This window comes from Phyllobates terribilis, unplaced genomic scaffold (assembly GCF_046119375.1).
Source record: "Phyllobates terribilis strain yellow unplaced genomic scaffold, ASM4611937v1 Scaffold_11__3_contigs__length_659146591, whole genome shotgun sequence".
Taxonomy (NCBI): domain Eukaryota; kingdom Metazoa; phylum Chordata; class Amphibia; order Anura; family Dendrobatidae; genus Phyllobates; species Phyllobates terribilis.
Genome location: NW_027362771.1, coordinates 575,181,978 through 575,208,593, shown reverse-complemented (window position 1 = coordinate 575,208,593; position 26,616 = coordinate 575,181,978). Strand labels below are relative to the sequence as shown.

Below are 26,616 nucleotides of genomic sequence, written 5' to 3'. Positions count from 1 at the left end.
AGCCCGGATAGCTCAGTCGGTAGAGCATCAGACTGTTAATCTGAGGGTTCAAAGTTCAGGGTTCAAGTTCAAGTTCAGGGTTCAAGTTCAAGTTCAGGGTTCAAGTTCAAGTTCTGGTTTGGGTGGAAGCTTTTAATAAAAAAGTTAAAACATCTTTTGTTTCTTCCATTACAGTCTTAGGGGAGGGGCGTTATTAGCATATCCACTCCCAGAATCCTTTGCTCCCACAGCCCCCTAATGACTTTGTCTCTCCTCAGTGTAGACAGAGCCCCAGATCCGGAGGCCGCAGCTCCTCACAGATGGCCTCCAGCTTTGCGCAGTGGCAGTATCATAGCCCATGAGGTTTATCCGAGGCGTGATTATTGCTAGTTGAAAACTTTTCCCAATACCCCGCCATGAGGGCTCGTAATACAGTCAGCATGGCAATTTTTGACAGTCTCCCAGGAGACTGAGTAGGTGGTTAATAGTAGAAGAAGAGTTATTGCTGTTTAACTGGAGTAATTCTATATACAGTTGTATTGGAGCTGTTTGTTGTATTTGTCTGGCTGAGAATTATATGTAAAGTTGTTCTTCCATAAGGCTAAGGGCGTACATAGAAATCATGGGGCCCCACAGAAGAAGTTATAATTGCACTCCCCCACCACCAAAAAAAAAGTAATAATTGTCGTGGGTGCAGAAGAGCAGATCTCACAACCTTCCAGCCTTTACTTAGTAATTTCCCTCCTGGTGAAGTCCCAGATTCCTCTTTCATTGTCCCCATAAAGTATGATGCCAACAAAAGTGCCCCCCAAACACAATATGATACCCCCATGGTGAATTCCTCCACATTAGCCTCCACATGCGCAGTAAAATGACCCTACTGTACCCCACTTCAACTCCCAAGGCAACATATGGTGACCCTAACACAGTATGATCCCCCAAGTGTGACCCCCACCTCTCCCCACAGTATAATGGCCCGCACTAGCCCTCCAAACAGTAAGATGGCCCCCACACAAACCTTCACACTGTATAATTGCTTGCATACAGTATAATGGACCCCCACATAGCCTTCCATATAGTATAATGCGTCCCCCCTAACTTTCCATATAGTATAATGCATTCCCCATGATCCTCCATAAAATATAGTGCACTCCCCATGGTCCTCCATACAATATAATGCACCCCCATGGTCCTACATACAAATTAATGTACCCCCATAGTCCTCCATACAGCCATACAGAATAATTTACCCCCATGGTCCTCCATACAATATAATGATCCCCAGGGCCGGCTCCAGGTTTTCGTGGGCCCTGCTCGAAAGCGTCTCAGTGGGCCCCTTTAACACATACCACGATTCATGATGCACAGATGAGGTAGAGGAATGTAGATATAATACAATGCAAAGATGTCACTCATTTCTTACATTACATGACTGATATCTATTGTAAATTCTACAATATCTCAGAAACCGGCGAATCCTTGCAGTGCACAGTGCAGACCGGACAATATAGTCCTCCATACAGTATTATGAGCCCCATATAGTCCTCCATACAGTATTATGAGCCCCATATAGTCCTCCATAGAGTATTATGAGCCCCATATAATTCTCCATGCAGAAAAATGGCCCCATATGATGCTCCATGCAGAATACTGGGCCCCATATAATGTGCCATGCAGAATGGACCCCATATAAAGCTCCATGCTGTATGGGCCCCATATAATGCTCCATGCAGGCTGGGCCTCATCTAATGCTCCATGCAGGCTGGGCCCTCCTACAATGCTCCATGCCCCTATTAAATGAAAAACATAGAATACTCACCTCACCTCATCTCTCCTGCTGCAGCTGCAGCTACTCTACTCCGGACTCCTCAGCGTTGCATTCTTCCCGCTCTCTGCGCTGTGACTGCTCAGGAGAGGGCGCTCTGGAAAGACGTCATCTCGCCATCTGACCTGAGACATCACAGTCAGGAGAAGCGGAAGATACAGGATCTGCGGAGGAATGGGGAGAAGTAAGTATTGTGCCGGGGTCCTGAGCAAGCGGATGGGGGGAGGGCAGTTGCAGGCGCTGGCATCAGACTCCCCCGCCCACAGGCCTCATAGCGAGCCGGGGTGCCTGATGGCGAGTGGCCCCCGCACTTGCCCGAGTGCGCCAGGTGCTGACGCCAGGCCTGATGCACCCATATGGTCCTCCATACAGTATAATGCACCAGCATGGTCCTCCACACAATATAATGCACCCACCATGATCCTCCAAACAGTATAATGCACCCCCATGGTCCTTCCCACAATATAATGCGCCCCACATGGTCCTCCATGCAGTAGTATGCACCCCCATGGTTCTCCATACAGTAGTATGCACCCCCATGATCCTCCATACAGTAGTATGCACGCCCATGGTTCTCCATACAGTAGTATATACCCCCCATGATCCTCCATACAGTAGTATGCACCCCCATGATCCTCCATACAGTAGTATGCACTCCCATGATCCTCCATACAGTAGTATGCACCCCCATGGTTCTCCATACAGTAGTATGAACTCCCATGGTCCTCCATACAGTAGAATGCACAACCATGATCCTCCATACAGTAAAATGCACCCTCATGATCCTCCATACAGTAGTATGTACCCCCTTGATTCTCCATACAGTAGTATGCACGGCCATGATCCTCCATACAATATAATGCACCCCCATTATCCTCCATACAGCAGTATGCACCCCAATCGTCCTCCATACAGTAGAATGCACCCCATGATCCTCCATACAGTATAATGTGCCCCCATGGTCCTCCATACAGCATAATGTACCCCCATGGTACGCCATATGATATAATGCACCCCCATGATCCTACATACAGTAGTATGCGCCATCTTACTCCATACAGTATAATGCACCCCCATGATCCTCCATACAGTATAATGCACCCCCATGGTCCTACATACAGCATAATGCACTCCTCATACTGTATTATGGCCACCGGTTACTGATTTTAAAAAAAAATACAGTACTCACATCTCCTGGTTCCACCTGATGCTCTGGTCTCCTCAGCGTGCGGTGTGAAGCGCCGGACATCTCGAAGCAGCGGGCACCCTGTAATGACGTCATCGCGCCCGACACGTCAGACACCGAGCAAGAATGATGGGGGTGGGAATGTCTGCTGACGCTCCCTCCACCATCATCATTGCTCGCACTAGGTCCCCCCTCCGGCCATCAGCAAGTCAGTAGACGCTTCCACCCCCATTATTTCGTGTGGGCGGGCAGTACTGGTGCTAACGGGCAGAGACGGGGCACAGTGCGGTGAGGGCCTGCTGCAGTGATGGGCCGTTGTGGCCCCACGGCTCAAGGGGCCCCATAGCAGTGGTGTGGCCTGCCGCCATTGGCGGTACGCCAGTGCCTAAGGCCAAAAGATTAAGCAAAGAAATATGGAGAATCAATTACAGAATTAATATCTTGTCAGCTGTTCTCTGGAGATTACTTCAAATAGAGTCATGTTATGGTTTTGGGGTGCTATTATATGGTCATGTTATGGCGGTGTTACAGTCACTATTTGCTTTTGTGTGTTCATAGTATTGTGGTATTATTCAGTCACTATTTGGTATTATTGGGTGTTTATGGTACAGTCACTATTTTTTAGTTTTTTTTCATTATAAGCTTCTGGTAACAGCCTCCCCGACCCCCAATTCATCAAAGTCCCTGTTTAGTGTTCTCTTCCACCCCTATTTCATAACATGTCATTGATAGCGTCCTCTCCCACCCCCAGTTCATTATGAGACCCTCTTAGTATCTTTCCCCACATCAGAATTTTCCTAATTTCTGCATAAATTTGACCTAAAACAACATCAGCTTTTCACAAGTGGATGAAGAACCAAATCAAATGAGTCCAAAACATTAAACTTTTACACTTTTTTTTAAAGAAAATAATCCAATCTCACATGTATGTGAGTGACAAAAGTATGTGAACCTTTAAGGTTAGCAGATAATTTGAAGGTAGGATCGATAGGGAGGGTTAATATATGGCGGTATTTAATCACTATTTGTTATTATATGGTCACGGCATGACCGTATTGCTTCTCAGCTGCTCTTCTTGCGCCATCATCAGGAAGTTCCTGGTAATGCAATCCTGTAACACATAAGTGAAGGTTCCCCCAGGACGCAGGAGCAGACAGTCTGTATAGCAGGAGGTGGTGACACTATGGTCAGATGGAGGATAAACCCTCTCCCCTCCCCCAGCCTGGGGGGCTTTTCTTTCTGCCATTACAGACTTAGGGGAGGGGCGTTATTAGCATATCCACTCCCAGAATCCTTTGCTCCCACAGCCCCCTAATGACTTTGTCTCTCCTCAGTGTAGACAGAGCCCCAGATCCGGAGGCCGCAGCTCCTCACAGATGGCCTCCAGCTTTGCACAGTGGCAGTATCATAGCCCATGAGGTTTATCCGAGGCGTGATTATTGCTAGTTGAAAACTTTTCCCAATACATGAGGGCTTGTAATACAGTCAGCATGGCAATTTTTGACAGTCTCCCAGGAGACTGACGATGTTCTTTGGGTTTTATTTTCACGGCATTTAGATTGCAGTAAAAACAACCTAATATCGTTGTTCTTCTGCTCAGTGCGGTGATAGCGATATCGCATTTATATACGGGGATTTATTTTTTACTAGTTACAAAAAATCTTGTCTCTGTCTCTGTATTCTGAGCCAGAACTTATCATTTTCCGGTTGATGGAGACGTACGAGGACTTGTTTTTTCGGGGTGAGGTCTAGCTTTCATCAGTACTATTTTGGGGTCTATATGACTTTCTTATCTCTTATTATTCCATCGTATTTTGGGAGGTGACCAAAAAAATCCCAGAAAATTTGCCATTTACACTTTCTTCTCATACCAAATGTGTTAATTTTTTATCTGTTTTTGGAAAAGGGGGAGATATTATCTATATATAAATATATGTGTGTGTGTGTATAAAGATCAAATACAATATATATATGTAAAATATACAAGTGCTTCTCACTAAATTAGAATATCATCAAAAAGTTAATTTATTTCAGTTCTTCAATACAAAAAGTGAAACTCCTATATTATATAGAGTCATTACACACAGAGTGATCTATTTCAAGTGTTTATTTCTGTTTTGGCGTTCCATTATGTTGGCCTTTTTGCATATAGTACAGGCTCTTTTTGCACATAGTACAGGCTCTTTTTGCATATAGTACAGGCTCTTTTTGCACATAGTACAGGCTCTTTTTGCACATAATACAGGCTCTTGTTGCACATAGTACAGGCTCTTGTTGCTCTCATGTTATGTGTATGGTCCGAGCAGAAGTGACGGGGAACTGTGCAGAGATGGGGCTCAGCCTTGTTGCTCCAGACGGGATTACGGTGTGACTGCATAGGTGACCCTGTGAACATCGGATGTTTCCCCCCGTTCAGGGTCAGTCGTAGGGGGCACACAAAGCAGGCGGGAGCTGTGCACATCAGTAGTTATGGTGTGCAGCCTTAGGTCACTTACAGAGGGAAGATAACCTCTGTGACTGACCCTGGCAGGTCCAAGGAGGCATTCATCCTGTGGGCTTCAGTGAGCGTGCATGTAATATATGGTATCAGTATAGATCCCTTCATACTTCCCAGGTGCAAGAAATAATGTATTTATATAATACAAGGTGTTGAACAGTGGTTGATTTCAGACTAAATTCTAACCACTCCCTTGTGTGGTGCAGAGGCCAGATAGCTCAGTCAGTGTAGCATCAGACTTTTAATCTCAGGGTCCAGGGTTCAAGTGTTTTTTTAATAAAATGTAATGATGAAAAAATATTGAAATGACTGTATGATACATATATGTCTACCAGGAGCTGGTTGATTATGACACAATATTATGGGAGGTGGCTCAGTATGGAGGATGAGCGGTGATCTCCTCTGATGGCGCCACAAGGTCTCCTGCACAGTCAGTTTCCTATATTGTGAAATCCATAGGGTCCCAGATTACTCTGTCCCTGATGGACCTGGCTTTATACAGATTTCGGGTAAATATAAATGACGGGAGAGGCCGAGCCAAGGTCTCTCCAGGAATTTCTGGATGGTGCAAAAACCTGATTATGTCTGGTATTACTGCTTAGCTCTATTGAAGAGAATGGGGTCTAGCTACAATACCACATACAACCTGTGCACAGGGGTGGCGCTGTTTTTTGTAATTCCGAACAATTCCTATAAACTAGCAGTTGCATTTGTCAGACTGAATCATGTGGGTATAATAGATGTGGTTTCCTATTGTGTGGAGCAGGGAGACCTGACTTGTCTGCAGGCTGACGGTGTTAGTAGTGACCAATGGAGATGGAAGTGTCGGCTTTCTCTCTCTCACTTCTCCTGTTTTAATTATTTTTCCTTTTTCCCAGTTATAATGAGTTCCATATGTTCAATGTGCGGGTGATATTTCCCTCTCCGGAGATGTCTGTGTGGATTTTAATTTTTCTTTATGACAGGGAGGTGGGAAAGTGAGGGGGAGGGTGGGCGAGCTGTAATTTTTATTGGTACCATTTTGGGGTCCTTACGACTTTCAAATCTGTTTTAATTCTACCTTATTTTGGGAGGTGACGCGACCAAAAAACAATAAAATGCGATTCTGACATTGATATTTTTTTCCTCTGTTTCAGTGTGTAGCATATGGGATAAGTAATATTTTATTAGTTCAGATATTTACCAACCTGGCGATACCAAAAGTGTAAATTTTTGACATTTTGGTAAAAAGGGGTCAGATTTTATTTTTTCCTGTCCCATTAAGGGACTTGGTGTTAGAACCCTCCTGTTTGTTTTTTCCATCTTGTGTTTTGCGGTCACAAGACCATCTGCCTTTATATTCCAGCTCTGCCCTTTTGGCTGTGCTGGACTTCAGTGTTTGACTGTTTCTCTAGCCTGGTGCTTCGGTGCCTTTCTCTGTCAGTTCGTTTGGTCCTTCTGGGACCTCTAGTACCTTTTTGTCAGTTAGTCTTTTTGTGTTCTGCAACAACTTCTCTGTTTAGGAGGTGTCCCATTTTTTGTCCCAGTCCTTAGTTCTTTTAGGGGCCCCTCCCCTTATGCTATAGGTCTTCGTTCAGACTAGCCGAGGACTAAGGCGGGTCTGTTCGCAAGGAACAGTCAGCCTGCTACATTGTAGGGATTCAGCTTAGTCTTACTGTAGGGACAGCTTTCCCCTATCTTTCCTTAGTACTTGTTGCAGATCATAACACTTGGACCTGCAATTGCTTAATAGTCACCTCCATACAGCCAGTCTCTGTACATCCTATTCTGGCCGCATAGATGGGTGATCGATGTAGTCCAGTCTATGCTCGTGTTGGTCACTGCTGTGGTCAGTGATTGGCTGCAGTGGTTACATTGTAAAAGGTTTTAAAGTAAAACAGTCTACACCCCCTCTTATAAAAGACCGTTGTTGCATTTGTTCTTAGGCCCTCTAAGTGAGGTCTGAACCTCATGCATTTCTTCATCTTGCTGCATTGTTGGCGCTCCATTATGTTGGATGTTTCTCACTTTGTGAATGTAATTATTATAGACTGTTGCTGCACTTATGTTATGTGTATAGAACGAGAGGAAGTGACGGGGGACTATGCAGAGATGACGCTTGGCCGCGTGGCCTCCGACAGGATACTGTTTGACTGCCTAGGTGACCCCGTGAACATTCAATGGTTTCCGCCACTCAGGGTTAGTGGTTACAGTGTGCAGTCTTAGGTCACTTACAGAGGGAAGATCACCTCTGTGAGTGACCCTGGCAGGTCCAAAGAGGCGTTCATCCTGTGGGCTTCAGTGAGTGTGCATGTAATATAATGTCTTTATATATGGTATCAGTGGTAGATCCCTTCATACTTCCCAGGTGCAAGAACTATTTGCACAGTCAAAGGTGTCAGATGACGATTGGTTCCAGACTGAAATGTTAGCACTCCAATATTTTCAACAGAGCCTGGATAGCTCAGTCGGTAGAGCATCAGACTTTTAATCTGAGGGTCCAGGGTTCAAGTCCCTGTTCAAGCAGAAGTATTTTTAATAAAATTGAATAATAAAAATTATTGAAACGACTGCATGAGGGACGGTCTAATCTGTGATATAATATATATTATAATATACAGCATTATAGACACAATATTGAGGGAGGCGGCTCAGTATGGAGGACGAACGGTGATCTCATCTGATGTAGCACGCAAGGTCACCTGCACAGTTTCCTATATTGTGACATCCACAGATTACACCGTCCCTGATGGACCTGGCTTTATACGGATTTTGGGTAAATATAAATGACCGGAGAGGCCGACCCCAGGCATTGTGCCTGTTAATTGTCCAGAAATCACATTAGTCTAATCGTTTTTTCCAGAACCAGGGCCGCACTTCTTCAGGTTTGTCCTGATTTTCCTATTCTTTTTTTTTGGAAAACTTCTTCCGAAGTCGCCGACTCTCAGCATGGTTTATGGACGCATCGACAACACATAACTGACTGCTCAGAAAAACCCCGAGAATCTCCCCGGAGACTGAATCATGTAGAGAACTAGGCTGCGTCATGTGTCATGTCGTTACATACTATTATTGAAGGTATTGTGGGTATTGCGGTATTCAGTCACTATCTGGTATTCTTATGTGGTGATGGTATGGCGGTATTCAGTCACTATCTGGTGTTTTTATAGGGCAATGGTATGGCGGTATTCAGTCACTATCTGGGACTATTATATGGTGATGGCATGACAGTATTCAGTTTCTATCTGGTGCTATTATGAGGTAATAGTTTGGCGGTATTCAGTCACTATCTAGTGTTATGTGGTGATGGTATGGCAGTATTCAGTCACTATCTGGTGTTATTATATGGTATGGCGGTATTCATTCACTAATCAGTCAATGTTTAATGCTATTTTGTTGTCACTGTATGGCGGTATCCAGTCACTATTTGGTGCCGTTATACGACCATGGTTTTGAGGCATTCAGTCACTACTTGTTGTTATTATGTGGTTATAGTATGGCGGTATTCAGTCACTACTTGGTGTTATCATGTGGTTATAGTATGGCGGTATGTCAGCTGCTCTCCTGGCATTTTCAGCGGGGGTCACTAGTAACATAATCCCCTAATACATAAGTAAAGCTTCCTCTCCAGGAAATCGGATCTGGTGCTGAGTTCGTGTAGTAGAAGATGGAGAAACTGTGTAACCGGAAATGAGGAGCCGTCAGACGGCGGAGAGACCCAGCAGAAAGTCCTGACCTCAGAGAGTCTGTACAGAAGCCCGGATAGCTCAGTCGGTAGCATCAGACTTTTAATCCCTGTTCAAGTCCCTGTTCAGACGGAAGCTTTTAATCAAAAATGTTGAAACGTCTCTTGTTTCTTCCATGACAGACTTAGGGGAGGGGTTTATTAGCATATCGTATGCTCCCAGAATCCTATGCTCCCAGAATCCTATGCTCCCAGAATCCTATGCTCCCAGAATCCTTTGCTCCCAGAATCCTTTGCTCCCACAGCCCTCTAATGACTTTGTCTCTCCTCAGTGTAGACAGAGCCCCAGATCCGGAGGCCGCAGCTCCTCACAGATGGCCTCCAGCTTTGCGCAGTGGCAGTATCATAGCCCATGAGGTTTATCCGAGGCGTGATTATTGCTAGTTGAAAACTTTTCCCAATACCCCGCCATGAGGCCTCGTAATACAGTCAGCATGGCAATTTTTGACAGTCTCCCAGGAGACTGAATAGGTGGTTAATAGTAGAAAAACTACTATTCCTGTTTAGCTAGAGTAATTCTATATACAGTTGTATTGGAGCTCTGTGTTATATGTGGGGCTGAGAATTATATGTAAAGTTTTATTTCTCTCAGGCCAGGGGCGTACATAGAAATCATGGGGCCCCTAAGAAAAAAATAATAATAGTCAGATCACAGAAGAGCAGATCTCACAACCTTCCAGCCTTTACATAGCGATTTTCCTCCTGCTGAAGTCATAGATTCCTCTTTCATTGCCCCCATAAAATATGTAAACAAATGTGCCCCCCAAACACAGTATGATACCCCCATGATGAATTCCTCTACACACATTATAATGACCCTACTGTACCCCACTTCAACTCCACAGGCAAAGTATGGTGATCCCCCAAACTGTGACCCCCACACAGCCCTCCATGCACTATAATGGGCCTACATACAGTATAATAGCCCGCACTAGCCCTCCAAACAGTATAATTGCTTGCATACAGTATAATAGACCCCCACATATTATAATGGCCCCACATAGCCTTCCATATAGTATAATGCGTCCCCCATAACTATCCATATAGTATAATGCACTCTCCATGGTCCTCCATAAAATATAGTGCACTCCCCATGGTCCTCCATACAATATAATGCACCCCCTATGGTACTCCATACAGTAGTATGAACCCCCATGGTCCTCCATACAGAATAATGTGCTCCCATGGTCCTCCATACAGAATAATGCACCCCATGGTCCTCCATACAGTATAATGCACCCCCATGATCCTCCATACAGTATAATGCACCCCATGGTCCTCCACACAATATAATGCGCCCACCATGACCCTCCAGACAGTATAATGCACCTGCATGGTCCTTCCCACAATATAATACACCCCACATGGTCCTCCATACAGTATAATGCACCCCCATGGTCCCCCATACAGTAGTATGCATTACCATGGTCCTCCATACAGTAGTATGCACCCCCATGATCCTCCATACAGTATAATGCACCCCCATAATCCTCCATACAATATAATGCACTTCCGTGATCCTCCTTTCAGTAGTATGCACCCCCATCACCCTCCATACAATATAATGCACCCCCATGATCTTCCATACAGTAGTATGCACCCTTAATGGTCCTCCATACAGTAGTATGCACCCCCCTGTTCCTCCATACAGTATAATGCACCCCCATGGTCCTCCATACAGCATAATGTATCCCCATGGTCCTCGATACAGCATAATGTACCCCCATAGTACACCATACAATATAATGCAACCCCATGATCCTCCATACAGTTGTATACACCCTCATGATCCTCCATACAGTTTAATGTGCCCCCATGGTCTTCCATACAATATAATGCACCCCCTTGATCCTTCATACAGTATTATGCACCTCCATGATCCTCCATACAATATAATGCACCCCCATACTGTATTATGGCCACCAGTCACTGATTAAAAAAAAATACAGTACTCATCTGTCCTTTTTGCGCCCAATGCTCCAGTCTCCTCAGCGTGTGGTGTGAAGCGCTGGACACCTCGTCTGATGTGTCAGAGCAGCGGGCGCGATGACGTCATTACAGGGCGCCCGCTGCTCTGACACGTCAGACGCCGAGGAAGAATGATGCTGATGCTCCCTCCTCCATCATCATTGCTCACACTGGGCCCCCCTCCGGCCATCAGCGAGAGCAATGAAGATAGAGGAAGGAGCGTCAGTAGACACTTCCACCCCCATCATTCTGTGTGGGCGGCTGGGCACCGCTGGTGCTAACAGGCAGAGGCGGGGCTCAGTGCGGTATCTGCTGCGGTGAGGGGCCCCATAGCAGTGGTGTGGCCTGCCGCCATTGGCGTTACGCCAGTGCCTAAGGCCAAAAGAATAAGCAAAGAAATGTGGAGAATCAATTACAGAATTAATATCTTGTCAGCTGCTTCCCTGGAGATTACTCCAAATAGAGTCATGTTATGGTTTTGGGGTGCTATTATATGGTCATGTTATGGCGGTGTTACAGTCACTATTTGCTTTTGTGTGTTCATAGTATTGTGGTATTATTCAGTCACTATTTGGTATTATTGGGTGTTTATGGTACAGTCACTATTTTTTTAGTTTTTTTTCATTAGAAGCTTCTGGTAACAGCCTCCCCGACCCCCAATTCATCATAAGTCCCTGTTTAGTGTTCTCTTCCACCCCTATTTCATTGATAGCGTCCCCTCCCACCCCCAGTTCATTATGAGACCCTCTTAGTATTTTTCCCCACATCAGAATTTTCCTAATTTCTGCATAAATTTGACCTAAAACGACATCAGCTTTTCACAAGTGGATGAAGAACCAAATCAAATGAGTCCAAAACATTAAACTTTTACACTTTTTTTTAAAGAAAATAATCCAATCTCACATGTCTGTGAGTGACAAAAGTATGTGAACCTTTAAGGTTAGCAGATAATTTGAAGGTAGGATCGATAGGGAGGGTTAACATATGGCGGTATTTAATCACTATTTGTTATTATATGGTCACAGCATGACAGTATTGCTTCTCAGCTGCTCTTCTTGCGCCATCATCAGGAAGTCCCTGGTAATGCAATCCTGTAACACATAAGTGAAGGTTCCCCCAGGACACAGGAGCAGACAGTCTGTATAGCAGGAGGTGGTGACACTATGGTCAGATGGAGGATGAACCCTCTCCCCTCCCCCAGCCTGGGGGGCATTTGTTTCTTCCATTACAGATTTAGGGGAGGGGCATTATTAGCATATCCACTCCCAGAATCCTTTGCTCCCACAGCCCCCTAATGACTTTGTCTCTCCTTAGTCTAGACAGAGCCCCAGATCCGGAGGCCGCAGCTCCTCACAGATGGCCTCCAGCTTTGCGCAGTGGCAGTATCATAGCCCATGAGGTTTATCCGAGGTGTGATTATTGCTAGTTGAAAACATTTCCCAATACCCCGCCATGAGGGCTCGTAATACAGTCAGCATGGCAATTTTTGACAGTCTCCCAGGAGACTGAATAGGTGGTTAATAGTAGAAAACTGTTATTCTTGTTTAGCTAGAGTAATTCTATATACAGTTGTATTGGAGCTTTGTGTTATATGTGGGGCTGAGAATTATATGTAAAGTTTAATTTCCCTCAGGCCAGGGGCGTACATAGAAATCATGGGGGCCCCCAAGAAAAAAATAATAATAGTCAGATCACAGAAGAGCTGATCTCACAACCTTCCAGCCTTTACATAGCGATTTTCCTCCTGCTGAAGTCATAGATTCCTCTTTCATTGCCCCCATAAAATATGTAAACAAATGTGCCCCCCAAACACAGTATGATACCCCCATGATGAATTCCTCTACACACATTATAATGACCCTACTGTACCCCACTTCAACTCCACAGGCAAAGTATGGTGATCCCCCAAACTGTGACCCCCACACAGCCCTCCATGCACTATAATGGGCCTACATATAGTATAATAGCCCGCACTAGCCCTCCAAACAGTATAATTGCTTGCATACAGTATAATAGACCCCCACATATTATAATGGCCCCACATAGCCTTCCATATAGTATAATGCGTCCCCCATAACTCTCCATATAGTATAATGCACTCTCCATGGTCCTCCATACAATATAATGCACCCCCTATGGTACTCCATACAGTAGTATGAACCCCCATGGTCCTCCATACAGAATAATGTGCTCCCATGGTCCTCCATACAGAATAATGCACCCCATGGTCCTCCATACAGTATAATGCACTCCCATGATCCTCCATACAGTATAATGCACCCCATGGTCCTCCACACAATATAATGCGCCCACCATGACCCTCCAGACAGTATAATGCACCTGCATGGTCCTTCCCACAATATAATACACCCCACATGGTCCTCCATACAGTATAATGCACCCCCATGGTCCTCCATACAGTAGTATGCATTACCATGGTCCTCCATACAGTAGTATGCACCCCCATGATCCTCCATACAGTATAATGCACCCCCATAATCCTCCATACAATATAATGCTCTTCCGTGATCCTCCTTTCAGTAGTATGCACCTCCATACAATATAATGCACCCCCATGATCTTCCATACAGTAGTATGCCCCATTAATGGTCCTCCATACAGTAGTATGCACCCCCCTGTTCCTCCATACAGTATAATGCGCCCCCATGGTCCTCCATACAGCATAATGTATCCCCATGGTCCTCGATACAGCATAATGTACCCCCATAGTACACCATACAATATAATGCAACCCCATGATCCTCCATACAGTTGTATACACCCTCATGATCCTCCATACAGTTTAATGTGCCCCCATGGTCTTCCATACAATATAATGCACCCCCTTCATCCTTCATACAGTATTATGCACCTCCATGATCCTCCATACAATATAATGCACCCCCATACTGTATTATGGCCACCAGTCACTGATTAAAAAAAAAATACAGTACTCATCTGTCCTTTTTGCGCCCAATGCTCCAGTCTCCTCAGCGTGTGGTGTGAAGCGCTGGACACCTCGTCTGACGTGTCAAAGCAGTGGGCGAGATGACGTCATTACAGGGCGCCCGCTGCTCTGACACGTCAGACGCCGAGGAAGAATGATGCTGATGCTCCCTCCTCCATCATCATTTCTCACACTGGGCCCCACTCCGGCCATCAGCGAGAGCAATGAAGATAGAGGAAGGAGCATCAGTAGACACTTCCACCCCGATCATTCTGTGTGGGCGGCTGGGCAGCGCTGGTGCTAACAGGCAGAGGCGGGGCTCAGTGCGGTGCCTGCTGCGGTGAGGGGCCCCATAGCAGTGGTGTGGCCTGCCGCCATTAGCGTTACGCCAGTGCCTAAGGCCAAAAGAATAAGCAAAGAAATGTGGAGAATCAATTACAGAATTAATGTCTAGTCAGCTGCTTCCCTGGAGATTACTCCAAATAGAGTCATGTTATGGTTTTGGGGTGCTATTATATGGTCATGTTATGGCGGTGTTACAGTCACTATTTGCTTTTGTGTGTTCATAGTATTGTGGTATTATTCAGTCACTATTTGGTATTATTGGGTGTTTATGGTACAGTCACTATTTTTTTAGTTTTTTTTCATTATAAACTTCTGGTAACAGCCTCCCCGACCCCCAATTCATCATAAGTCCCTGTTTAGTGTTCTCTTCCACCCCTATTTCATTGATAGCGTCCCCTCCCACCCCCAGTTCATTATGAGACCCTCTTAGTATCTTTCCCCATATCAGAATTTTCCTAATTTCTGCATAAATTTGACCTAAAACGACATCAGCTTTTCACAAGTGGATGAAGAACCAAATCAAATGAGTCCAAAACATTAAACTTTTACACTTTTTTTTAAAGAAAATAATCCAATCTCACATGTCTGTGAGTGACAAAAGTATGTGAACCTTTAAGGTTAGCAGATAATTTGAAGGTAGGATCGATAGGGAGGGTTAATATATGGCGGTATTTAATCACTATTTGTTATTATATGGTCACAGCATGACAGTATTGCTTCTCAGCTGCTCTAGCGCCATCATCAGGAAGTCCCTGGTAATGCAATCCTGTAATACATAAGTGAAGGTTCCCCCAGGACGCAGGAGCAGACAGTCTGTATAGCAGGAGGTGGTGACACTATGATCAGATGGAGGATAAACCCTCTCCCCTCCCCCAGCCTGGGGGGCTTTTCTTTCTTCCATTACAGACTTAGGAGAGGGGTGTTATTAGCATATCCAATCCCAGAATCCTTTGCTCCCACAGCCCCCTAATGACTTTGTCTCTCCTCAGTGTAGACAGAGCCCCAGATCCGGAGGCCGCAGCTCCTCACAGATGGCCTCCAGCTTTGCGCAGTGGCAGTATCATAGCCCATGAGGTTTATCCGAGGCGTGATTATTGCTAGTTGAAAACTTTTCCCAATACCCCGCCATGACGGCTCGTAATACAGTCAGCATAGCAATTTTTGATAGTCTCCCAGGAGACTGAGTAGGTGGTTAATAGTAGAAGAAGAGTTATTGCTGTTTAGCTGGAATAAATCTATATACAGTTGTGTTGGAGCCGTATGTTACATGTGTCGGGCTGAGAATCAGCAAAGAAACGTGCGGGATCAATTACAGAATTACTATCTATTCAGTACCTTCCCTGGAGATTTCTCCATATATAGTCATGTTATGGTTGTTTTTTGTTATTATGTGGTGATGGTATGGCGGTATTACAGTCATTATTTGGTGTTACTATGTGGTGATGGTATGGTGGTATTCAGTCACTATTTGGTGTTATTATGTGGTGATGGTATGGCGGTATTCAGCCACTATTTGGTGTTATTTTGTGGTGATGGTATGGCGGTATTCAGCCAATATTTGGTGTTATTATGTGGTGATGGTATGGCGGTATTACAGTCATTATTTGGTGTTACTATGTGGTGATGGTATGGTGGTATTCAGTCACTATTTGGTGTTATTATGTGGTGATGGTATGGCGGTATTCAGCCACTATTTGGTGTTATTATGTGGTGATGGTATGGCGGTATTCAGCCAATATTTGGTGTTATTATGTGGTGATGGTATGGCGGTATTCAGTCACTATCTCGTGTTATTATGTGGTGATGATATGGCGGTATTTAGTCACTATTTGGTGTTAGTATGTGGTGATGGTAAGGCGGTATTCAATCACTATTTGGTGATATTATGTGGGGATGGTATGGCGGTATTCAGTCACTATTTGGTGTTATTATGTGGTGATGGTATGGCGGTATTCAGCCAATATTTGGTGTTATTATGTGGTGATGGTATGGCGGTATTCAGTCACTATCTCGTGTTATTATGTGGTGATGATATGGCGGTATTTAGTCACTATTTGGTGTTAGTATGTGGTGATGGTAAGGCGGTATTCAATCACTATTTGGTGATATTATGTGGGGATGGTATGGCGGTATTCAGTCACTATTTGGTGTTATTATGTGGTGATGGTATGGCGGTATTCAGCCACCATTTAGTGTTACTATGTGGCGATGGTATGGCTATATTCAGCCACTATTTGGTGTTATTATGTGGTGATGGTATGGCGGTATTCAGTCACTATCTCGTGTTATTATGTGGTGATGATATGGCGGTATTTAGTCACTATTTGGTGTTAGTATGTGGTGATGGTATGGCGGTATTCAATCACTATTTGGTGATATTATGTGGGGATGGTATGGCGGTATTCAGTCACTATTTGCTGTTATTATGTGGTGATGGTATGGCGGTATTCAGTCACTATCTGGTGTTATTATGTGGTGATGGTATGGTGGTATTCAGTCAATATTTGCTGTTAGTATGTGGTGATGGTATGGCGGTATTCAGTCACTATTTGCTGTTATTATGTGGTGATGGTATGGCGGTATTCAGTCATTATTTGGTGTTATTACGTGGTGATGGTATGGCGGTATTCAGTCAATATTTGCTGTTATTATGTATTGATGGTATGGCGCTATTCAGTCACTATTTGGTTATGTGGTGATGGTATGGCGGTATTCAGCCACTATTTGGTGTTATGTGGTGATGGTATGGCTGTATTCAGCCACTATTTTGTGTTATGTGGTGATGGTATGGCTGTATTCAGCCACTATTTGGAGTTATTATGTGGTGATGGTATGGCGGTATTCAGCCACTATTTGGTGTTATTATGTGGTGATGGTATTGCGGTATTCAGTCACTATTTGCTGTTATGTGGTGATGGTATGGCGATATTCAGTCACTATCTGGTGTTATTATGTGGTGATGGTATGGCGATATTCAGTCACTATCTGGTGTTATGTGGTGATGGTATGGCGGTATTCAGTCACTATTTGCTGTTATGTGGTGATGGTATGGCGGTATTCAGTCACTATTTGGTGTTATTATGTGGTGATGGTATGGCGGTATTCAGCCACTATTTGGTGTTATTATGTGGTGATGGTATGGCGGTATTCAGTCACTATTTAGTGTTATTATGTGGTGATGGTATGGCGATATTCAGTCACTATCTGGTGTTATTATGTGGTGATGATATGGCGGTATTCAGTTACTGAAGAGCAGTCAGGTGGAGGATGAACCCCCTCCCCTCCCCCAGCCTGTGGGGCTTTTCTTTCTTCCATTACAGACTTAGGGGAGGGGTTTATTAGCATATCCACTCCCAGAATCCTTTGCTCCCACAGCCCCCTAATGACTTTGTCTCTCCTCAGTGTAGACAGAGCCCCAGATCCGGAGGCCGCAGCTCCTCACAGATGGCCTCCAGCTTTGCGCAGTGGCAGTATCATAGCCCATGAAGTTTATCCGAGGCGTGATTATTGCTAGTTGAAAACTTTTCGCAATACCCCGCCATGAGGGCTCGTAATACAGTCAGCATGGCAATTTTTGACTGTCTCCCAGGAGACTGAATAGGTGGTTGAGCTAGATCTAAATCGGCCATGTGCTGTAGGATCAATATTCTAGAAATTACAACATTTCAGGTATATTTCTATGCCAATGAGAACTTGTTCCATGCAGGAAGAATTATATATATATATATATATATATACAGTGCTGGCCAAAAGTATTGGCACCCCTGCAATTCTGTCAGATAATACTCAGTTTCTTCCTGAAACTAATTGCAATCACAAATTCTTTGGTCTTATTATCTTCATTTAATTTGCTTGCAAGGAAAAAACACAAAAGAGAATGAAGCAAAAATCAATCATTGATCATTTCACACAAAACTCCAAAAAAGGGCCGGACAAAAGTATTGGCACCCTCAGCCTAATACTTGGTTGCACAACCTTTAGCCAAAATAACTGCGAACAACCGCTTCCGGTAACCATCAATGAGTTTCTTACAATGCTCTGCTGGAATTGTAGACCATTCTTCTTTGGCAAACTGCTCCAGGTCCCTGATATTTGAAGGGTGCCTTCTCCAAACTGCCATTTTGAGATCTCTCCACAGGTGTTCTATGGGATTCAGGTCTGGACTCATTGCTGGCCACCTTAGAAGTCTCCAGTGCTTTCTCTAAAACCATTTTATAGTGCTTTTGGAAGTGTGTTTTGGGTTATTGTTCTGCTGGAAGACCCATGACTTCTGAGGGAGACCCAGCTTTCTCACACTGGGCCCTGCATTATGCTGCAAAATTTGTTGGTAGTCTTCAGACTTCATAAAGCCATGCACAGGGTCAAGCAGTCCAGTGCCAGAGGCAGCAAAGCAACCCCAAAACATCAGGGAACCTCCGCCATGTTTGACTGTAGGGACCGCGTTCTTTTCTTTGAATGCCTCTTTTTTTTCCTGTACACTCTATGTTGATGCTTTTTCCAAAAAAGCTCTACTTTTGTCTCATCTGACCAGAGAACATTCTTCCAAAACGTTTTAGGCTTTCTCAGGTAAGTTTTGGTAAACTCCAGCCTGGCTTTTTTATGTCTCGGGGTAAGAAGTGAGGTCTTCTGGGTATCCTACCATACAGTCCCTTTTCATTCAGATGTCGACGGATAGTACGGGTTGACACTGTCGTACCCTCGGACTGCAGGGCAGCTTGAACTTGTTTGGATGTTAGTCGAGGTTCTTTATCCACCATCCGCACAATCTTGCGTTGAAATCTCTCGTCAATTTTTCTTTTCCGTCCACATCTAGGGAGGTTAGCCACAGTGCCATGGGCTTTAAACTTCTTGATGACACTGCGCACGGAAGACACAGGAACATTCAGGTCTTTGGAGATGGACTTGTAGCCTTGAGATTGCTCATGCTTCCTCACAATTTGGTTTCTCAAGTCCTCAGGCAGTTCTTTGGTCTTCTTTCTTTTCTCCATGCTCAATGTGGTACACACAAGGACACAGGACAGAGGTTGAGTCAACTTTAATCCATATTAACTGGCTGCAAGTGTGATTTAGTTATTGCCAACACCTGTTAGGTGCCACAGGTAAGTTACAGGTGCTGTTAATTACACGAATTAGAGAAGCATCACATGATTTTTCAAAGGGTGCCAATACTTTTGCCCACCCCCTTTTTTAGGTTTGGTGTGGAATTATATCCAATTTGGCTTTAGGACAATTCTTTTTGTGTTTTTTTCATTGAAGACAAATTAAATGAAGAGAATAATACCAAAGAATTTGTGATTGCAATCATTTTCAGGAAGAAACTGAGTACTATCTGACAGAATTGCAGGGGTGCCAATACTTTTGGCCAGCACTGTATATATATCTGTGTGTATAAAGATCAAACACCCACTTTTCCAAAAATAAATAAAAAATTAACACATTTGTTATCGCTTGGTACATATATAAAATACTATTTATTATATACGGCGTGCACCAAAACAGAAGAAAGTGTAAATGGCAAATTCTCTGGGATTTTTTTGGTCACCTCCCAAAATATGATGGAATAATAAGAGATAAAAAAAGTCATATAGACCCCAAAATAGTACTGATAGTATATGTGTATATATATACATATCAGAAAATGTAAAACAATACATGAAAAAATTCTATATATACTGTACATATGTGTGTGTATATATATATATATATATATATATATATATATATATATTATATTTATTTATATGAATATCTAATTAGAAAAATACAGGTGCAGCACTAGCAAAGTTATTACAAAAACAGTTGGGTGCTAAATACGCCTTACAGGCAAAACCAAACCTCAAGACGTCCAGCAAAGACAAAGGCAGCGCTCCATAGTCCAATATAGGGGGATTTATTGACCCATCACGTCAGGGCAACGTTTCGTTCAAAATGTGAAACTTTTTCCAGCTTGAAAAAGTTTGCCCTATATTGAACAATGGAGTGCTGCTGCCTTTGTCTTTTTTGGATATATATGTATATATAAATATATTTTTATTTCTTCTTTAAATATTATAAATATTAGATATGAACATTTTTTGAAAAATCTAAAAAATGTTAAAGATTATATATATATATATATATATATATATATATATATATATATGCACATAATTTTTATTTTTTCTTTAAATATTATAATATATATTTAAATATATGTATATAAAATGATATATATATAATATGTATTTAAATATAGATATGATATGTATATCTATTTTTTTCTTCTTAAACTGAGAAAATACGATTTATTTAAATATATTTATTCAATATATACCGTATATTCCGGCGTATAAGACGACTTTTGAAGACTGAAAAATCTTCTGTCTAGTCTGGGGTCGTCTTATACGCCGGTAATGTTTTTGAACTTTCAGAAATTGACATGCGGGGATACTCTGGGGGTGTTAATAAGCTGCCGTGGCCGTATCTCTGCCATGTGGGAGTTAATATAAGGTGGAGGGAGTTAAAATACGGCGGCGGTAGGTCCAGACAGTCAGCGCTTCTGTGCTGAAACTGACACAGCGCAGCGTATTCCCAGCAGCGGAGACAGACAGAACCTAGCGAACTTTTCTGACACATCGCAGTGTCTTCCCAGCTCCGGACACAGCGCAGGGCTTCTGTGCCGACAGCTTTCACTTGTCACAGAAGCGCTGCGCTGTGTCCGGAGCTGGGAAGTTTTAAGCAATCACACAGCCCCATACTGCTTCCCCGCAGCCTCCCACCCCGATCCTCCGCTCCCCTCGCCACCTCCCATCCCGATCGTAAGTTAGGACCGGGCGGGGAGCGCAGCACCAAGGAGCGGGGAGCGAAGGACCCGGGCGGGGAAGCCGGCAGTGAAAAGACTTCACCGCCGGCTTTCCCGTTCTGTGCTGCGCTTTCCCGCCGGTTATTTCAAATGAACAGCTGAGGTATCAGGTGATGCCGATCAGCTGTTCATTTGAAGTCGCCGCGGTGCCCTCAGAGGGTTCATGTGAGTTCATGCTTCACTGCATTGCATGAACTCACATGAACTTTCCCACGGTCTCACAGGTCAGCCTCACCTCCCAGACCCGTCATGATTGGTGTGTGCGGGTGTCTGTGCGTGTGTTTGCGAGTGTGTGTGGGGTGTCTGTGCGATGTCTGCGGGTGTGTGCGGTGTCTGTGAGATGTCTGCGAGTGTGTGCGGGTGTGCGCGGTGTCTGTGCGATGTCTGCGAGTGTGTGCGGGTATGCGCGGTGTCTGTACGATGTCTGGGGGTGTGTGCGGTGTCTGTGCGATGTGTGCGGTGTCTGTGCGATGTCTGCGGGTGTGCGCGGTGTCTGTGCGATGTGTGCGGGTGTGTGCGTGCAGGCAGACATAGGCCGATGTGACACTACTACTCCCATCTGAATGCACTCCGGTGACCTCAGTCAGTGGCTCCCGCTGCCGGGAGCGGACGTGTTCCCGGCAGTGTGAGCTTACAGCAGCCATGCACAGCTGTCACCATCTCCAGATGTGACAGCTGTGCATGGGAGATCAGCGCAGGAACGTGGACAGGTAACTATTTTTTTTTTAGTAAACTAAGAATTAAATAAAATGGTGTGGTTTATTTCAAATAAATTATTTTTTTCTTGGTGTAGTGTGTGTTTTTTCTTTTTAACACTTTGTAGGTTAGCAATGGGGGTGTCTTATAGACGCCCATAATTACTAACCTGGGCTTCATGGCAGCTGGCGCTGACATGAACCCCAGCCCTATTACCCCCTGCCACCGCTACAGGGCAGTGGGAAGAGTGAGGCTAAGTGCCAGAATTGGCATTCAGATGTCGACGGATAGTACGGGTTGACACTGTCGTACCCTCGGACTGCAGGGCAGCTTGAACTTGTTTGGATGTTAGTCGAGATTCTTTATCCACCATCCGCACAATCTTGCGTTGAAATCTCTCGTCAATTTTTCTTTTCCGTCCACATCTAGGGAGGTTAGCCACAGTGCCATGGGCTTTAAACTTCTTGATGACACTGCGCACGGAAGACACAGGAACATTCAGGTCTTTGGAGATGGACTTGTAGCCTTGAGATTGCTCATGCTTCCTCACAATTTGGTTTCTCAAGTCCTCAGACAGTTCTTTGGTCTTCTTTCTTTTCTCCATGCTCAATGTGGTACACAGAAGGACACAGGACAGAGGTTGAGTCTACTTTAATCCATGTTAACTGGCTGCAAGTGTGATTTAGTTATTGCCAACACCTGTTAGGTGCCACAGGTAAGTTACAGGTGCTGTTAATTACACGAATTAGAGAAGCATTACATGATTTTTCAAAGGGTGCCAATACTTTTGCCCACCCCCTTTTTTAGGTTTGGTGTGGAATTATATCCAATTTGGCTTTAGGACAATTCTTTTTGTGTTTTTTTCATTGAAGACAAATTAAATGAAGAGAATAATACCAAAGAATTTGTGATTGCAATCATTTTCAGGAAGAAACTGAGTACTATCTGACAGAATTGCAGGGGTGCCAATACTTTTGGCCAGCACTGTATATATATCTGTGTGTATAAAGATCAAACACCCACTTTTCCAAAAATAAATAAAAAATTAACACATTTGTTATCGCTTGGTACATATATAAAATACTATTTATTATATACGGCGTGCACCAAAACAGAAGAAAGTGTAAATGGCAAATTCTCTGGGATTTTTTTGGTCACCTCCCAAAATATGATGGAATAATAAGAGATAAAAAAAGTCATATAGACCCCAAAATAGTACTGATAGTATATGTGTATATATATATACATATCAGAAAATGTAAAACAATACATGAAAAAATTCTATATATACTGTACATATGTGTGTGTGTATATATATATATATATATATATTTATATTTATTTATATGAATATATAATTAGAAAAATACAGGTGCAGCACTAGCAAAGTTATTACAAAAACAGTTGGGTGCTAAATACGCCTTACAGGCAAAACCAAACCTCAGGACGTCCAGCAAAGACAAAGGCAGCGCTCCATAGTCCAATATAGGGGGATTTATTGACCCATCACGTCAGGGCAACGTTTCGTTCAAAATGTGAAACTTTTTCCAGCTTGAAAAAGTTTGCCCTATATTGAACAATGGAGTGCTGCTGCATTTGTCTTTTTTGGATATATATGTATATATAAATATATTTTTATTTCTTCTTTAAATATTATAAATATTAGATATGAACATTTTTTGAAAAATCTAAAAAATGTTAAAGATTATATATATATATGCACATAATTTTTATTTTTTCTTTAAATATTATAATATATATTTAAATATATGTATATAAAATGATATATATATAATATGTATTTAAATATAGATATGATATGTATATCTATTTTTTTCTTCTTAAACTGAGAAAATACGATTTATTTAAATATATTTATTCAATATATACCGTATATTCCGGCGTATAAGACGACTTTTGAAGACTGAAAAATCTTCTGTCTAGTCTGGGGTCGTCTTATACGCCGGTAACGTTTTTGAACTTTCAGAAATTGACATGCGGGGATACTCTGGGGGTGTTAATAAGCTGCCGTGGCCGTATCTCTGCCATGTGGGAGTTAATATAAGGTGGAGGGAGTTAAAATACGGCGGCGGTAGGTCCAGACAGTCAGCGCTTCTGTGCTGAAACTGACACAGCGCAGCGTATTCCCAGCAGCGGAGACAGACAGAACCTAGCGAACTTTTCTGACACATCTCAGTGTCTTCCCAGCTCCGGACACAGCGCAGGGCTTCTGTGCCGACAGCTTTCACTTGTCACAGAAGTGCTGCGCTGTGTCCGGAGCTGGGAAGTTTTAAACAATCACACAGCCCCATACTGCTTCCCCGCAGCCTCCCACCCCGATCCTCCGCTCCCCTCGCCACCTCCCATCCCGATCGTAAGTTAGAACCGGGCGGGGAGCGCAGCACCAAGGAGCGGGGAGCGAAGGACCCGGGCGGGGAAGCCGGCAGTGAAAAGACTTCACCGCCGGCTTTCCCGTTCTGTGCTGCGCTTTCCCGCCGGTTATTTCAAATGAACAGCTGAGGTATCAGGTGATGCCGATCAGCTGTTCATTTGAAGTCGCCGCGGTGCCCTCAGAGGGTTCATGTGAGTTCATGCTTCACTGCATTGCATGAACTCACATGAACTTTCCCACGGTCTCACAGGTCAGCCTCACCTCCCAGACCCGTCATGATTGGTGTGTGCGGATGTCTGTGCGTGTGTCTGCGAGTGTGTGTGGGGTGTCTGTGCGATGTCTGCGGGTGTGTGCGGTGTCTGTGAGATGTCTGCGAGTGTGTGCGGGTGTGCGCGGTGTCTGTGCGATGTCTGGGGGTGTGTGCGGTGTCTGTGCGATGTGTGCGGTGTCTGTGCGATGTCTGCGGGTGTGCGCGGTGTCTGTGCGATGTGTGCGGGTGTGTGCGTGCAGGCAGACATAGGCCGATGTGACACTACTACTCCCATCGGCCTATGTCTGTCCCCCGTCCATTCCTGCCAGTAGGATCAGCTCGATGGGAGCAGTAGTTCCCATCAGCCTGATCCTGCTATATAAATTGCCCTACTGTGTCCCCAATAAATGTTAAATACATGTCATTGGTGGCCAGTGGTTACCTACAATAAATTAGTTCATACATTACCTGTCCCCGCCGATCGCCACCTAAAATAAAGTAAAAAATAAAAAACTACACCTATACTCACCTAGACACCTAATTCCCCGAAGCCATCGATCTCCTGTAATAAAATATAAAATAATAAACCACAACCTTATCCTTACCCCTCCGTAGTAGTTCACGAGTGTCCCACGATGATCTCCAGTTTAGAGCAGCCACATAGAATGTGACCGCTCTGAACCGCCGCCGCTAGAATGACGGGGCCGTAAAGCAGCCCCGTCATTGCATAAGCGGGTTCGCCGGAGTTCAGGCAGCGCTGCTCCAGTTAGCTGCTTTACGGCCCTGCTGTATCGTGAGAAATTCCCACGGTACAGCAGTGCCGTAAAGGAGGTCTCCGGAGCTGCGCTGACTGAATGCACTCCGGTGACTTCAGTCAGTGGCTCCCGCTGCCGGGAGCGGATGTGTTCCCGGCAGCGTGAGCTTACAGCAGCCATGCACAGCTGTCACCATCTCCAGATGTGACAGCTGTGCATGGGAGATCAGCGCAGGAACGTGGACAGGTAACTATTTTTTTTTTAGTAAACTAAGAATTAAATAAAATGGTGTGGTTTATTTCAAATAAATTATTTTTTTCTTGGTGTAGTGTGTGTTTTTTCTTTTTAACACTTTGTAGGTTAGCAATGGGGGTGTCTTATAGACGCCCATCATTACTAACCTGGGCTTCATGGCAGCTGGCGCTGACATGAACCCCAGCCCTATTACCCCCCGCCACCGCTACAGGGCAGTGGGAAGAGTGAGGCTAAGTGCCAGAATTGGCGCATCCTATGGATGCGCCATTTCTGGGGCGGCTGACGGCTGGTGTTTCTAGCCTGGGAGGGGGCCAATATTCATGGCACCCTTCCTGGGCTATTAATATCAGCCCCCAGCTGTCTGCCTAGCCTTTGCTAGCTATTAAAATAGGGGGGACCCCACGTCATTTTTTTGGGGGGGTCCCCCATTTTAATAGCTAGTGAAGGCTAGGTATTCATCTGGGGGCTGATATTAGTAGACTGGGAAGCTCCGTGGGTATTACCCTCTTCCCAGGCTTCAAACATCTGCCCCAGCCATCTGCTTAACCTCCGCTAGAGACTAAAATTAAGGGGAACCCCACGCCAATTTTTTTTAAAATAAATCCTTTATTTTAACACTAAATGACAAGTACAGTAATCAACACTGTCACTGTACTTCATATATATGTGACTGACATGTTTCTATCTATCTAATCTATGTGTGATGCTCTATTCTTTCTGTTATAAATTGTCGGGTACAGATGCTGAATTGCCGGCCGGCTTTTTTAAAGAGACGGTGCATGAAAACACTATTATTTTTTTAAATAAATCCTTTACACTAAATGACAAGTACAGTAACCAACACTGTCACTGTACTTCATATATATGTGACTGACATATTTCTATCTATCTAATCTATGTGTGAAGCTCTATTCTTTCTGTTGTAAATTGTCGGGTACCGGTGTATGCCGCTGATG

The 26,616-nt window shown here is 44.1% G+C and overlaps 7 non-coding genes across 7 annotated transcripts; all 7 read left to right on the top strand.

The window, feature by feature from the left end:
- Positions 1 to 308: 308 nt before the first annotated feature.
- LOC141168001 (U4 spliceosomal RNA) lies at positions 309 to 448 on the top strand. Its single transcript, XR_012251768.1, has one exon. It is a non-coding gene; the product is annotated as a U4 spliceosomal RNA (small nuclear RNA).
- A 3,927-nt stretch (positions 449 to 4,375) lies between these two features.
- LOC141167795 (U4 spliceosomal RNA) lies at positions 4,376 to 4,509 on the top strand. Its single transcript, XR_012251585.1, has one exon. It is a non-coding gene; the product is annotated as a U4 spliceosomal RNA (small nuclear RNA).
- A 3,410-nt stretch (positions 4,510 to 7,919) lies between these two features.
- Positions 7,920 to 7,992, top strand: TRNAK-UUU (transfer RNA lysine (anticodon UUU)). The gene has a single exon. It is a non-coding gene; the product is annotated as a tRNA-Lys (tRNA).
- A 1,542-nt stretch (positions 7,993 to 9,534) lies between these two features.
- LOC141168117 (U4 spliceosomal RNA) lies at positions 9,535 to 9,674 on the top strand. Its single transcript, XR_012251867.1, has one exon. It is a non-coding gene; the product is annotated as a U4 spliceosomal RNA (small nuclear RNA).
- A 2,870-nt stretch (positions 9,675 to 12,544) lies between these two features.
- Positions 12,545 to 12,684, top strand: LOC141168277 (U4 spliceosomal RNA). Its single transcript, XR_012252019.1, has one exon. It is a non-coding gene; the product is annotated as a U4 spliceosomal RNA (small nuclear RNA).
- A 2,827-nt stretch (positions 12,685 to 15,511) lies between these two features.
- LOC141168242 (U4 spliceosomal RNA) lies at positions 15,512 to 15,651 on the top strand. Its single transcript, XR_012251986.1, has one exon. It is a non-coding gene; the product is annotated as a U4 spliceosomal RNA (small nuclear RNA).
- A 2,273-nt stretch (positions 15,652 to 17,924) lies between these two features.
- On the top strand, positions 17,925 to 18,064 carry LOC141168472 (U4 spliceosomal RNA). The gene has a single exon (XR_012252209.1). It is a non-coding gene; the product is annotated as a U4 spliceosomal RNA (small nuclear RNA).
- The last annotated feature ends 8,552 nt before the right edge of the window (positions 18,065 to 26,616 follow it).